Source organism: Carcharhinus amblyrhynchos, chromosome 13, assembly GCF_965287045.1.
Source record: "Carcharhinus amblyrhynchos chromosome 13, sCarAmb.v2.hapA, whole genome shotgun sequence".
Taxonomy (NCBI): Eukaryota; Metazoa; Chordata; class Chondrichthyes; order Carcharhiniformes; family Carcharhinidae; genus Carcharhinus; species Carcharhinus amblyrhynchos.
This window is the reverse complement of record NC_137336.1, coordinates 34,291,449-34,304,958: the sequence shown is the minus strand read 5'-3', so window position 1 is coordinate 34,304,958 and position 13,510 is coordinate 34,291,449. Positions and strand designations below refer to the sequence as shown.

Here is a 13,510-nt window from a genome sequence, read left to right as displayed (position 1 = left end):
ATCAACTTAAATACATAGCAATTGCAGAATACAAAATATATTTCTTGTACTTAATTTCCTTACTCTTCAGTTTTAATTTAGCGGGCTTTGTAGTAACTGAAATGGAGTGAATTGATCTTGGTCAGTAAGGCAAAATGGGCAATAAAGAATTGGCAAGCATTTTGCTCCCTCTAAATGATTTATTGAGACTTGGGTAAAATCACCCAGACTCTTTGTCGCCCGTTTTGTGTTATGGCTGAGACCAATTTCAGCCCCTTCTTCGTGAATCATTCAATAATGAGTTTAATCACAATGGTGCAATAAGGGTGAAGGAACCCCAGTCTGAGAATAGATGTTTTGGCAGTCCAACATTGATCCTGCAGCCAACAGTTGTGCTTAGCGTGTCTTCACTTGGGGAGCTGTGTCTTGCAAAATGAAACCTCTAGTGGTTAACCTGACCAACTAAATCTCACTTTTTTCGAGCTGTTTATTTCAGTTGAATTAAATCCCTAATTTTAGTCCGACATAACCACACTTTGTGCATCAACAAGTAGAGTGGGAGTTCATCATTGTGACTAGTATGCTGTACTTACAAGCAAAGGGGTTGTGGATATTGGGGGCAGAATTCTCCCAAAAAATTTCTAAGTGTCAAATTTGCATGAAAACTGGAGTAATTCACACTGTTTTTATCAGTAAGGGTTCAGAGAAGAATCTCCCTCAATCTGTGCACTGCAGAGACCACCAGCGTGAATATCATTAAAAACAGGGCAGGGCCGATTCCTGCTGGAGAGGCTGGCAGCGTAGTACTGATCAAGCCATTGCATATGCGCCAGTCTGTCAGCACCAAGACTGGCACAGGCACAGTGGCCCCGGACTGACGGCCTCCCAGTCACTGGCCAGTTCTGCATCACTGGCTATCCCAGCGACCCCACCCCCCCCCCCCCCCCCCCACCCCCACGGCCTGATGGCTGGCCCACTGACTATTCCAAGGCCCAGCCCCAACTCCCCATCCTCCCAGCCTGCCGCGATCTCCAGCCCCCGCTCGCCCTTCGATTCTCCCCCGCAGTGCCGACCATCCCAGCAGGCTGACTGCCACCCCTCCACCCCCGGCTGACCCCTCAGCCCACCCCAATCACTGGCCTCCCTCCTTCCCCTGATAGAGTGGCAGTGGGACTTTCCCACCCGTACTGATCGCCCAGGCCCCGCCTCATTAGACCCTGTCCACTAGGCCCCCAACCCTACATATGCCCCACCCCATTGGCATTGCCCCTTGCCTGATGGGCAATGCCAAGATGTCCCTGGACAGTGCTCATGGCATGGCTGGCACTGCCAGGCTGCCAATGCCCAAGGGGCACACCCCACTACCCGATCTTCTAGGGGCGCCCTTCCCTCCAGCAGGTCCATCCACTAGTATATGTAAGATAGCAGTCGATGGATTTCTGGATATTGAAGACATCAAGGCATATGATGATAGTCTGGAAAACATGTTGATGCGGAATATTGACCTTAATCTAGGTAAATAGTGGAGCAACCCTGAGATGGCTATTTTTCTATCCTCCTATTTTCTCCTAAATATGGGGTCATGCTTCAGCAGGTCCTCTTGCAAGGGGCAATGGAGACCTGCAACTTCCTGAGGCAAATCATCTCAAGTAGATGTAAGGACTGACTTGGCCTTCACCCCAGTGTGCTGGATATGGGCAGACATTCTCACCTGCTAACCTCTAATAGGCCCCGCTGTGGCTCGATGCTGAGTCCATCGCCGCTGCTGATAAAATTGTTCTTCATCCTGCAAGCGTTTGCTTCACCCAAAATAAACATAAAAATGATAGTACCCATGATAAACAATTAAAACTTACTTAGGATGATAAGATCGAAAGCAATGTGGAAGAAGTGATCTGGAAGCTGGAATGTCTCCAACACCACCCCCCATGATCCATTAATGTGCAACTGAGCGTCCCTTTACATATAGTGGCTCAGAGACACCAATCCCGCCAGCTCTATGGGCAGGTCAGGCACATGGTGAGATTTCTACAGTCTTTGATTAAACTTCAGGATCAGAGACAAACTTGTTCCTGATGTCCTGGTCAACAGGCTCTGGTCCTGAGTCAGAGAAGTTGTGTGATTAAGTTGGTGGCAGACTGGAATATGCTGACAACACAGCAATAAGTACATGATCACCCATGGTAATCACCCATCTGCCCTCTTCCCGTTGGGTGGGTAGGGTTAACATCAGGCCCAATAGAAATGAGATAATTATAAGTCTTGCGTGCCATTGCTGTCCTTGTTTTCCTGAACTTGTGTTTCACTAATCCTGCCACACATCTGAATCATATTTTGGAGAGGCATCCTGTAGCAATGTCATAATGTAATTATCATCATAAGTCTATTAACTGAATAAAACCGTCTGTTCCAGAAGGACTTGTTGACTGGTCACAGTCATGGTTAAATTGAACACAGCTTTGTTTGTTTTCTGGGTTGTTCTCTTCCCCTGCCAACATTTGGGATGATTCCTGGTAAAGCACATGTAGTGATTGCAATTTCACTCCAAGTTGTATAGTAGAAACAGCTGACTCAAACCAGGAGCGCACACATGAAGGGGCTTTTTATATTGTTTACAAATTTTGCAAATATTCAATGCCTACTACAACAACTTGCACTTAAATAGCACCTTTGACCCGAAACAAAACAACCCAAGGTGCTTCACTAAAGTGTAAGAGACAAGAACTGGGAGCTGACAAGATTTTGTTAGGTATTTGAGGGATAGGTTTTAAGGAGGAGAAGGTGGGGAGACAGAGGGGTTTAGGTAAAGGGTTCCAGACTGTGGACATAACCAGCTAAAGCAGAGCAACTAGTGGTGGAGGGAAGGGAGAGGGAGGGAGGAAACACAAGAAAACTTAGAAGAGAGAATTCAGGAGGAGATTGTAATGTTGGAGAAGGTGACATACATGCAGAGAAGTAAGGTAATGGAGGACATAGAACAACCTGGAGCCAGTCGGGTGATAGTCAAACAGAGCGAGGTGCAGGAATGGGACGAATGATCAGGCAGGAGAACATTGGAATAGTCAAATCCGGAAGTGACTGATGCATGAACAAACGATCCAACAAAACACGGCCAGAGGCAGCATCAGAGGCTGACATGGAGGTAGAAAGAGAGAGCCTTCTTGTTAGACAGGATTGTAAAGTAGTGAGCAGCCTGAGAGAATGGACAGGGAGCTGGTGATAAGGTTACAGAGTTCTGATGGGAACCTGAGATGTTAACGTCAATCTTCTCATTGTTTACCTAGATTAAATTGCAACTTACCCAAAAATAGATCTTGGGTAAGTAGTCTGGCAGATTGGGGTCAAGAGAGGTGTTGGCGATGTGGAGCTGAGTGTATCAGGGTGGTGGGAGGAGGGGAGTGATGTAGTGGTGTGAATCTGATTGAGCAAGTTTGCAATTGCAGAGGTGTGGATGCATTTTATGTTTGCCCCCTAACACTGCCAAACTCCAACCAGTTTCCTGGATTGGGGTTTATCTGCTGTTGCATGGTGGCTTCCAGTGGAATTCCCATAGCCATCTGGGGGAGCAGCCATTGTTTAGCTGTGAAATCCCACGTGCTATAACGCAGTCACCATGACAGGCACCAGAAACAGTAGCTGGCTTGATAAAGAGTCTTGGGGATTGATATTTACAAAACAAGGTTAGAGTAGGCTTCCACTAGAGGTCCTCAGGATCATCCCTGGTCCAACCAACATCCCCCCCAACTCCCCAACCTCCCTAGCATGAAAAGATTTGCTGGGGATCTTGCTCCTACCCCTACATTCACATTTTCAAGCATAAGATGAAGACGGAACAACAGATGTGGTAAGAGGGAAGGGGGAGGGCTGTGAGACAATCAGTATCCAGGCTCCTGCTGCAAATGCATTCAATTTCGGGAAAAAGAAAAAGTAGAATTCACTTGAATATTAATGCTGAGGAAGAGGTGGACACAGTGAGTTTTTTCCCTGATTTTTGCTTGAAATTTTATTGGAGCTACGAGAATATAAATTTGTAGCATTCCAATTCCTGCACCAAATTCACTTCTCCTAATACTTCCCATAAGCCTCAACCATGAGAAAACCTCTAGGATAGAATGTTTAGAATTACTATCAACAATACGTGAAACCATGGGGCCCATAAGATACTTAATAGAAACAGAACGCCTCTACTTTCTCAGAATACTAAGGAAATTTGGCATGACAGCTACGACTCTCACCAACTTTTACAGATGCACCATAGAAAACATTGTTTCTGGTTGTATCACAGCTTGGTATGGCTCCTGCTCTGTCCAAGACCGCAAGGAACTACAAAAGGTCATAAATGTAGCCCGATCCATCTCGCAAATCAGCCTCCCATCCATTGACTCTGTCTACACTTCCCACTGCCTCGGCAAAGCAGCCAGCATAATTAAGGATCCCACACACCACAGACATTCTCTCTTCCACTCTTTTTCTGTCGGGAAAAGGATACAAAAATCTGAGGTCATGTAGCAACCAACTCAAGAACAGTTTCTTCCCTACTGCCATCTGACCTTTGAATAGACTTACCTTGCATTAAGTTGATCTTCCTGTACACCCTAGCTATGACTGTGACACTACATTCTACTCTGTCTCGTTCCCTTCTCTTTGTATAACATGCAAGAAACAATACTTTTCACTGTAAATACATGTGACAATAATAAATCAAATCAAATCAAATCAAAGTGCAGGAAGCAAAGAGTTAGTCTAAATGGGTGTAGAAAAGAATTGAAATGATGGGACCCAGGTGTTCATTTCAGAGTCCACCTTTGTTCTGTATATATATAGAAACTGATTTGGATTTGGGCATGAGAGCACAATTGACTAATTTTGATGGTAGTAAAAATCAAAGGATGATAAACAGTGATGGCTTCAGAAAGACAGAGACCTGGATTTCCTTTCCTGGTCCAGGAATGCAGAGTCGGGACATTTCCCAACATAGGAGAAAGCACAAGCCCAACATAGGAGAAAGCAGCTATAAGGTTGAATTTTTGTTCCGGGGTTTGGAAGTCAAGATGTGCGACCCAGGAGCGAGTGCAGAAGTTGCGGGGTGCGGAGCTGAGCTGGCTGGAAGGCCTGCCTTGGTGAACTGGCACTGTATCAAAGATTTTTTAAAATTCAGACAAGCACAAGCAGCCCTCTAGCCCTGTCCCCCACAGCCTGTCCCCCCATATTCCCTCACACTATGTACATCCATTCATGCCAATCCATATCAACTTATGTCCCCCCCATGGCCACTCATATCTTCCATGCAATCCTATGTCCCATGTCCACCCCACAATACTCCTATGCCAATTTATTGTCAACTCATGCTGACCCATGCCCCTTACCCTTTGATCCTACATCTTCCATGTCAACTCACTCAGTACCTATTTTGGAGAGACTTCAGGACCGATACAGAGATTAAATAAAATTCCAAGTATCTATTGCAAACTTTATTTTCTAAAATCTAAAGTTCTTTCATTCATAGAAATCCCACAATGCAGAAAGAGGCCATTTGGCCCATCGAGTCTGCACCAACCAAAATCCCACCCATTCCCTTCATATTTACCTGCTAATCTCTCTAGCCTACACATCTCAGAACACTAAGGGGTGATTTTAGCATGGCCAATCAACCTAACCCACACATTTTTGGACTGTGGGAGGAAACTGGAGCACCTGGAGGAAACCCACGCAGACACGAGAAGAATGTGCAAACTCCACATAAACAGTGACCCAAGCCAGGAATCGAACCCAGGTCCCTGGAGCTGTGAAGCAGCAGTGCTAACTTCTGTGCTACCATACCACCCTAGAAACCCATTTACTGCACGTACAGTCCTTCAACTACATTATCCCTTATAACAACAAGTGTGGCATCCCTTATAAAAACAAATGTTGGAATTCATAGTTCCACGTCAAAGAGTCCATTACCACTTGTAGCTGTCAATGAAGCAGAACTGACAAGCATCATACCATGATAATGATGGTTGTGAAATCACTCATGCATCATTAATCCAGAGACAGTGGCCCTAAGATTGATGCCAACAAATTGAATGAAATAACAATTATTTTTAATGCTCCAGTTTTTTCAGAGTTAAAGAACATGCCTTGACAGCTTGACAGTTCCTCTTGCCATTTTTGATAGTTGTTTTTGACAGCTCTTCTTGACAGTTCACCTTGTCACTTTTGTCAATTGTTTTGGCACCTCTTAACAGTTAATCTTGACACTTTTGACGGTTGTTTTGGACAGTTTAGATAGATGCACAGTTCCAATTAATTATTGTACTTTTTAATGTACATTGCCTACTTTTAAATATCCCAAAGGGCACCTGATCCCCCTCCAAGGAGCATCTGACATCCCAGTAGGGTACCTGATTTCCTCCAAAGATGTCCAGGGACCATATTCAAAGGGGTACCCTACCTGACCAAAAGGGTACTCTGACTATCCAAGTGAATGCACAAAGTTCAGACCTGTTCCTACCAGATCTGATTTGCACATATCTGGTTTCAGACACCTCTCACACCAAGACCATGTGAGTGGAGTTAGCTGCCTCCATGAAATGGGCATGCATGAATTCAAACCCAGGCCAATTCCTGCCCCTGTGAAAGTGGTAGATGTCGTGTTCAGATGGGACTTCCTGATTCCAGCCTCTGCTATCATTTTGGCAATGATGGCGAGGCTCTTTGTCGTTGCAAAATTCAGCACCTTAGACTGGAGAGAGGAATGGGCAGATAGTTGCCAGAAGTACCTACATATGGATCACTTTGAGCTAATACATTCTGGGAGAAAAGACAAGGGATGAGATATGCACAAAATAATAAGACACTGAAGAACGTGGATGAACAAATAGATCCAGAGGATCAAACACACAATTTCTGAATGTGCAAGTCCAAGTATATACACCTCAAAAATATTTAGGTTTAAGTTGTAGGGTAAACTACAAGAATGAAGAATTAATAATAAATTTGTACGATGCATTAGTTAGACCTCAAAATAAAAGAATATCAAAGTCATGGAAAGCATACAGCAAAGTGCCAGAGATGGGCAACTGTAGTTTGGAGGAGAGGTGTGAGTTACTGAGATTATTTCCACTGGAGTAGAGGAGACTAAGATAATATTTCATAAAAATTTTAGTTAAAAAATAGATGTTTAATTGTGGAGTCAGTGGTAAGAGATAATGAATTTAAGTTGGAATATTTAATTAGTAAATCAGGAAATCAATTGGCAACATAGTCAGGGAGTTCAACTTTGTAGATTTCCTTTTAGATAATTGAGTCTGCAATTTCAGTCTGGAACAGAAAGAAATCCAGAGAGATCTTGCGTTCTTGCCAGCTAGTGAAGGAGACTTGGAAACTCTAGCCATGGGCATGAATGCATACGTCCTGTAAAAATGAGGTTAGTACCAGTCGGACTGATATCTTGGAAAATGAATGAGAGGTACATAAAAGGAATAGAATGTGCTTCTAGGTTTCAAACATTTCATGTAAAATTAACTAGTTTGTTGGTTTACTATTGACCTCACCTCACTGGAGTGGTTTTCAATCCATATGGTGGCGTGTGGGTGGAATTCAGATGATACAGGCCACTTGGTCTATTTAAGTGAGTGACCAGCTATGTGGAGCCTGAGAAAATATCTAGTCCAAACTCAAAATTTGTAACAGCTGCTTTATGCCTCACTTTCTTAATCTCAAAACTACTTTTACAGCAGCTCCCAAGTCTCACATATAACTAATACCTCTTCCTAAATTATGGCTAGATTTTGCTTTCAACAGCTAACTAATACACTGGACGTAATTATGCTGGCACTTTTCCACAGATTTTCTGTGGCATTTTGTGCTGGAACTTTAGAGACCAACTAGAGAACCCAAATGATGTGGCGATCTCTACACTCCTGTGTGACCAGGGGAAGAAATTGTGTTATCTCCTAAATCAATCAGATTAAAATTAATGACCAGTACAGAGTCTGGAACTGGACCCACCAATTGTCAGTCAGAATATTTAATGCAATGTTGAGTCAAGGGTACAGAAAGCAAAAGAAAAATAGGATTCAGGAAGAGACAGAAAAAAACAGAAGTTAACAAAATTTACATTTTAGTTTTTAAATCTCCAACAACAATTAAAATCTGATGGGATGAGATTCAGCATTTGTGAAGGCTAATTTAAATTTAAGTTTATTTATTGGTATCACAAGTAGGCTTACATTAACACTACAAAGTTACTGTTAAAATCCCCCAGTCACCTCACTCTGGTGCCTGTCCAGGTATTCTGAGAGAGAATTTAGCAAGGCCAATGCACCTAACTAGCATGTCTTTCGGACTGTGGGAGAAAACCAAACTATGGGAGAAAATTACAAGTATCAGTGAACTTACTGGTAATAATTAAGACTTACTGCTGTTAACAAAAATGCTTAAGAGGCATTAGACAAGCCCTGACTTTTTCTGGTGAGATGAATGGATATCTATCACATAAGTACAGCAACTTCACAGTGTACATGTATTTCGATGCCAAGTCTCTTGACAAGATGTTGTTGCCGTATACCTATGGGGAAGCAAATAGCAACTTGCAGCTTTTTGTGTTTAAATGTGCAGTTCCAGTGGCTGGAAGTTGGTCTCCAGATTACAATATAATAACCGTGAACACCGATAGCCACACCACCATTTCTGCAGCAAAATCAACCCTTTATTACCTGTTGCTCACTGTCACAGGCACCCCATGGTAACTTTCACAGAACACAACTTCCTCCAAATATTAAGCATTTTCCAAATGGAATGGTCTTCCTGTACACATGAGACTGCCTCCGCGTGTCATTTTTTCTGCATACGTGAATATTTACAAGATTTCAACATTTGTGCTATGCCAGTCAATGTTAATCCACATGTCAGCGTTTGACTACCACACATCTGTCCTTTACCGTAATGAGCCTGCAGTAGGAAGATGAAATAATCAAATTACAATAAACAATTATTCAAAATACTTACTGAAAAGATTTTCTTCCACAATTTTAGTGATTAAAATGTCTAATGTCAAAAATGTTTTGTCTATTTAAATCAAAAAATGTATATTTTACAACCTGATTTGAATTTACCAATTGAATTGTCATTTTTTAAAAATACTTTCATAAATATATAGAGCACTTTCAAGTTTGTTAATTAAATAAACAGAATCCTGATAAATGAAATCAGGCTGTCTGCTTTTATCCCTTCCTTTCCTGCTGTTCCATGGTTCCAAACTTTTACTTAATTTGTGCTCTGTCTCTAATTTATTCTTCTTTTCGACTTTACACACTTGTCTCAATGTTAAAATGCGAGAAATTAACATCTGAAAAATATAAATGAAAATCAAGAAAAGTCTAATGCAGATTACAAATCCATACTCCCCACCCGTGTGTCTGTGTGTGTGTGTGGAAGGGTGTTTAAATTACCCGAGAGTGGGACTTCTGCCTTTTGGACAGGAAGTCCCGCCCTCGAGAGCTGCTGCCCATTTTGATTATCCAACAGCTCTTGTAGTTCCAGCAGTGATGGAAGGGGGCACTGCGAGCAGCACAAAAAAGGAAGATGTCTCCTCGACCTAAAGGGGATTTTGGTCAGGGTGGGATCGGGGAACCAAAGAGGGTGGGGCAGGGGCAGGAACTGTGCTTTAGCGATCAGGAGGAAGGCACAATTAGAGGAGTCCTGATGGCCACAGGAAATCCCTGAAAGGGGATACCATTTTTCTTCCCACCATTACCTGCCCTTTGAAACTTGTTGGACGGACTGCCTTTCTTCCATCTTCCCTAGCCACGTGTATTATTATAGCAGAAACCATATGTTGGCCTTAGGTGACTATTAACTGGCCATTTAATAGCCCCAGTAGGCTTAAGACTGGTGGATTTCCTGCTGTCTTATGCACCACCATAATATGGGGGCCAAGTCAGGCCAAGAAAGCAGTGGGCTGGCCATTCACTTTATACTATTATCTCCTCCGCATTCAAATATGCCAATTGGGAGCAACATGTTTTGATCAGTAACTGTAATTTCAAAGCTCCAATATATCCTTTGAAGCTAAATAAAAACATCAAAAAATTCATAGTTCACAACATCATGATTAGGTGCTCTGAGTTAAGTGTTTTTTTCTGTGTGCGTGTTATGTAACACCTTCATTAAAGGCTTTATTTCAAGACGTCAAAATGTCTCAAAGCCTAGGCTTTAATTTTATATTTTTTACCTAGAATAGTTGAAGATACTTAACAGTCACATCTGTAAGTTTTGAGTGCGTGAAACATGCCCATCAAAAATACCACAAAAAGTTAGGGCTGGTTCAGTCTGAAAAAAGCACATTTTTAGCAGCGTAATGAGTAATAATTATCACCAAACAACCTCTCAGGCACTGAAAATTTAATTTTAAAAGTGGGGAGTCTGATTTCTTTGATTATATTTAGTGCTTGAGATAGTAAAAAAATGTTAAAATAAATGTTTTTTTTTTGTTTATGTCTTATCACCCTCTTTCTTACTCCCATTCTCTTTCACAACCTCACATGCTTGTGGAAATCTAAAGCACTTCCTGCTTTATATCTTTGGAGGTTAGGAATTCATCTAAGGCAGAGGTATAAAACTGTTGGTATCATAAGAATCATAAGAACAGGAGCAGGAGTAGCAGTTCAGCCCCGCGAGCTTGCTCCGCCAGCACATATGATCATGGCACATCTTGTTTCAGTTTCACTTCCACTTTCCTGCCTGTTCACCAGAGTCCTTCAAACCCTTACTAATTAAAAATCTGTCCGCCTCTTCCTTAAATTTACTCAAAGTCTCAGCAGACACCACACTCTGGGATAATCGATTCCAGACAATCCTTTGAAAGAGCAATTTCTCTTCATCTCTGTTTAAACCTGTTGTTAAAACATTGACCTCTTGTTCTAGATTACCCTACAGGAGAAAACATCATCCCCATGTCTACTCTGCCAATCCTCCTCAACATCTTGAACACCTCAATTAGATCTCCTCTCATTCCTCTAAACTCCAGGGACTATAGGCCTAAACTGCCCAATCTCTGTTTGTAAGACAAACCCCTCACCTTTAGAATCAATCTAGTGAATTGTCTCCAATGCAACTATATCCCTCCTCAAGTAAAGGGACCAAAACTGTACACAATATTCAAGTGTGGTCTCACTAATTCTTTGTACAATAGCCTCAACACTTCACTACTTTTATATTCTATTCCTTTAGCAATAAATGCCAAGATTCCATTTGCCTTCCATTTTACCTGCTGTACCTGCATACTGGTTTTCTATGATTCATGCTTGAGAGTACCCAGATCTCTCTGCACCAAAGTTCCTTACATTTAAATAATAATTTGCCTTTATATTTTTCCCAACAAAATGGATATCCTCACATTTATCCACGTTAATTTTTTTGCCAAATTTTGCCCCTTTCACTTAACCTATCCATTTGTGAATTAACCTATCCATTTGTAAATTTCTTATTTCATTATTGCAACTTACTATCCCAACTGTTTTAGTGTCATCTACAAATTTGGCTATGGTACCTACTATCTCTGCATCCAAATCATTAGTATAGATTGCAAATAGTTGGGGCCCAAGGACTGAACCCTGCGGCGACAAGATACATCTTGTCAACACAAGAAAGACCCATTTATCTGACTCTCTGCTTTCTGTTGGTTAGCCAAATTTCTATCCAAGCTAATGAAATACCCCAAATCCCATGTGAACTAACCTTGCGTATTAACCTTTTGTGTGGCATCGTATCGATTTGGCTGCCTGTTATACATAGCACCTGATATTCAGTTCTGTTCTGTTCTGTTGCTGTCAATTAAAGTGAATATCAAGTGATGCATAGAAGGGATGGATGAACTGAGATGAATTTCAGCCCCTGTATATCTCAAGGAGGATTGCTTAATCTGATTGATTAAAGAACTTTGCAGTTGTTTGCTTTACTCACAGATACCATAGATGCCCTGTAAGAGGCACCATGTTTGAGCAAACACACCCGAGCAAGATCCCATACAAAAGTTCAGAAAAACATTGTGGGTAACGGTCAGCAAAATGAGCAGTGAGTTCATTCCTTCATCCTTGACTACAAAGTTCAGGCTATTGTTTCCTCATAACATTTTATAAGTGGCTCTGGCTTTAATAAAAATAATGTTACAATTTAATAATCCTCTAGAGAAATCAAGCAATTGTCCAAGAACCATCTGAAATTCCTCATAAATTGGATTTAGAGCATGCAATTTGTGGTGAAATAAATAGAAAATATTTGATGTATTGATATACTCTGAATGTTTCTGCTGTGGGTCACCTCTGTTGATTGGTTCTTGAATGTTCTCTGATATATTTTTCTCTATTCAGTGCAAACCAGTAAATGCAATTTATTTCCCTCATTTGTTCTTTCCCTTGGTCTGCTGGACATATAAGGGCAGAATCAATCTGCAAAGTTTGAGGGCTCACCTATCACCTGACTCTGCCGAAGGGTCATCCAGACTCGAAACGTTGGCTCTATTCTCTCTCCACAGATGCTGTCAGACCCGCTGAGCTTTTCCAGTATTTTCTGTTTTTGTTTCAGATTCCCGCATCTGCAGTATTTTGCTTTTATCACTTGATTGGGCGACACGCAAACGGGAATTCTACACCATCAAGGAATACTCATTTAGAAAAGAATCCCTACAATGCAGAAGGAGGCCATTCAGCCCATTGAGTCTGCAACAACTCTCTGACATCTTTCCCAGCTCCTTTCCCTCACCTTACCCCTGTAGCCTAACACATTTATCAAGGCTAATCCCTCTAACCTATGTGTCTTGGTATGCTAAGTGGCAATTTACACATCTCTGGACAATGGGAGGAGACCAGAGTATCTGGAGGAAACTCACACAGACATGGGGAGAATATGCCAATTCCACACAAAAGTTACTTGGGGCCAGAATTGAACCCGAGTCCCTGGTACTGTGAGGCAACAATGTTGACCACTGTGCTACTGTGCTGCTGAGAAGGAGCAGTAAGCTGTCTCTTTGCTCTGAAGCCAGAATGTGGTGTGGCAGGGTCATCTTCACCATTGTAAACCACTGTGCCATTGTTCTGCTGTTGTCACTGAATGTACCCAAGGATGGTGTAAGAAACCTCTGGGATATGGACTAATAGATAGGATTCTGTCAGTTTGTTGCTTAAGTAGAGCTGTCACTAACCATTAGTAATGAGGGCTTTTAGTGCCTGCCCTGACCTGAAAATATTCAGTAATATTTCTCTTCCCGTTCTGTTTTGTAGTCATTCAACTGAATGGCAGTGTCAGCCACAATACATGACCATAGATAAGCTAGGCCAGGTAAGGGTGGGTTTTCTCACTGAATAACATCAATTGGCTTTATACAACAAAGCAGCAGTTTTCAAAGGCCATATTTGAGATGATAGTGGCCCTGATTTTATTGGCACTCCCGCCCTGAGGCTCGCAGAATGGCTTTCTCCGTCGGCCTCGTCCGCGATCTTACAAGCCTCAGGCGGGCGTGCCGGTAAAATTCCAGCCAGTGTCTGAG

General features: G+C 42.1%; 1 protein-coding gene across 1 annotated transcript in view; it reads left to right on the top strand.

Annotated features, from left to right (window-relative positions):
* Positions 1 to 13,510, top strand: part of LOC145351488 (uncharacterized) — a 166,773-nt gene that overhangs the window by 95,667 nt on the left and 57,596 nt on the right. The window lies entirely within an intron of this gene.